Consider the following 2,683-nt stretch of genomic DNA (forward strand, 5'->3'; position numbering starts at 1 on the left):
GTACTTATATAGCTTTACCTTAAAGGCATCAGTGCTGTTCACTTCAACAGTTGCATGTGTTCAGAATTCAAAATTCAAACCACTCCCCAGGTAAAACAAAAACTCTCCTGAATTACCTTTCAGATTTATTCATGATTATCCTATATTTATGATCAAATGCTTCGGTCTCTGTCAGTTTATTAGTGATTCGTGTCTCTGTATCCCGAGATCTCTTTGCTGCTCTACATCATTTTCACTCGTATGTTCCAAGCAAGTACATGTGGCATCTTTATTCTTCCTTTCAAAACTCACCAACTTCGACTTATCTGTATTAAAACTCATTTGACAATTGTATGCCCATTCTGCCCGTGTATTAACGTCTTCCATATTTTGTCCTTGGCTTTCTTAGTGTTAACTATATCCCCAAATTGCTGTCATCTTAAATTTTGAAATGATGTACCCCTTGTCTCAGTCCAAATCATTCATGTAAATGTTGAGCAGCAGTGACACCAGCCCTGTGTAACACAACTTCCCACCTTCCACCATTCTGGGTTACCATCTTTAACAATGACGGTGTGCTTTGTAGCCAGTTTTCTACCATTCTGCCACTGATCTCTTGACTCCACACGCTCTGACCCCAGTAATGATCCGACTATGTGGTACCTTGACAGAGGCCTTTAGAGAAAAACAAACATGCATATTGCATCGACTGAATTATCTTTCTGTAACTTATTCAATTAATTCAACAACGTTGTTTGTCTTCCTGTTGTGAAATCCGTGTTTATTATTCTTCATTACATTATGGGCTGTCAGATTTTATGAAATAATTACCGACAATCAGTGAACACAACCGGTGCAGCATGTGTTGAGCTGTGCAGTATGAACATATAGCAAGTTATCAATCTAAACATCTGGATATTTCTTGTGTCATTCACAGAGCACAAAGAGCTGCAGCTGGTGAATGGGAAACATCGCTGTGAGGGGAGAGTGGAAGTGTTCTACAATGGCACCTGGGGAACAGTGTGCTCAGATACATTTGATGGACCTGATGCAGAAGTGATTTGTAAACAGTTACAGTGCGGTCCCCTCAGTTCTATCGATTATTACACTCAGTCATTCGGAGAAGGATCCGGAACCATTTGGCTCGATGGGATGAAGTGTATTTCACATGAATCGTTCCTTTGGCAGTGTCAAACAGAACCGTGGGGTAAACACAACTGTGAACACAGGGAGGATGCTGGTGTTGTTTGTTCAGGTAACAATACAAACCTCTCAATGTGCAAGTGTCATTTGAAACATCGGTGTCTGACACAGTCAGCATGCTTCTCTTCTCAACAGAAGCAAATGTAGCAAAGGAGCAGCTCCATCGATCAGATGACTGCATTCGAGAATATGATTGTAAACGTGTGCTTTCACCAGGTGCTACTTCCTCTTCACTGTACCAACAATTGTACTGCTGTCTTAAACTACACCAATAATAATCATTGATTCTCTTTGACAGATTCGGGACAATGGTTGCGCCTGTTTGGAGGTAACACCAACTGCTCCGGGAGAGTGGAGATATTGTGCAATAACATCTGGGGCACGGTGTGTGATGACTCCTGGGATATGGCCGATGCCAATGTTGTCTGCAGGCAGCTGGGTTGTAGCCACGCTCTATTGGCCCCAGGAGGGGCTACTTTTTCCCACGGTGACGGTGTTATCTGGCTCGATGAGGTGAAGTGCACCGGAAGCGAATCTTCTCTGGCCGACTGTCCTTCCTCATCGCCAGCTCAATCTGACTGTGATCACAAGGAAGATGCCAGTGTGATTTGTTCCGGTGAGGATGGCAGGGTTTGGAGAGTGGGGTTAAGGTTGTTTTGTTAAATTGACTCGTGACTTCAGGAAATTAAGAACAGTATTTATCGTTTAAATGGAAAGTGCTGAAATTTCATCTTTTTGAACTTTTTTGTACAATATATTCCACAGGACTCGATGTGCCTCCAATTGTTTTCCCGTCCACATCTGCAGGTACTTACCATTATTACTATTCCAGCGAGTGATCGGGTTTGTATTAGTTGAATTGGTATTGTTGTCATTCTCAGAAGATACTATGAGCACGTTCTCACTGACTGGATAATTTTTTGCCTCACCGGATATTTCCAATGGTCTGATTGAAATTCTGCTAATCCTAGTTTCTGGCTGTACCTGAACTGTCCTGTACTGATCAGAAACATGGGGGCACTGTCTCTGTAATTTAGATTGCCTCACACTTTCCTCTGCTGCAATGTGCACCACACATAATGGGGAATGTTCAGCCCAACTCAAAGACCGGAAGCAGTGGATATAATTATTAAATACTTCTTGTAAATATTTTATTGTGTAAGATGGACTGTGTCTGTGTTAAAACCTTCTGTATTATTGTCATTAAGAACAGGGATATAAAACTACTTCCATCCTAGTTGCGGGCTGCTTCGGAGTCCTGCTAATCTCTGTGTTGATCTCACTGATAGTGGTTGCACAGAAAAAGTCACTCAGAAGAGGTGATGTTCATATCTTACCGCGGATCCAACACAAGATCCCAGATATTGTGTCATATCCTTGCAAAACTCTCGTTCATTGCAGCTTTCTATGGACTGCCAACTGGCCTTGTTAGAAATACATTGTACTCGTTTTTGCTGATTTTCTCCATTCAAGGTTCTCCTGAATTAATACAGTGTGACAT

This window comes from Heterodontus francisci, unplaced genomic scaffold (genome assembly GCF_036365525.1).
Source record: "Heterodontus francisci isolate sHetFra1 unplaced genomic scaffold, sHetFra1.hap1 HAP1_SCAFFOLD_257, whole genome shotgun sequence".
Lineage (NCBI taxonomy): Eukaryota > Metazoa > Chordata > Chondrichthyes > Heterodontiformes > Heterodontidae > Heterodontus > Heterodontus francisci.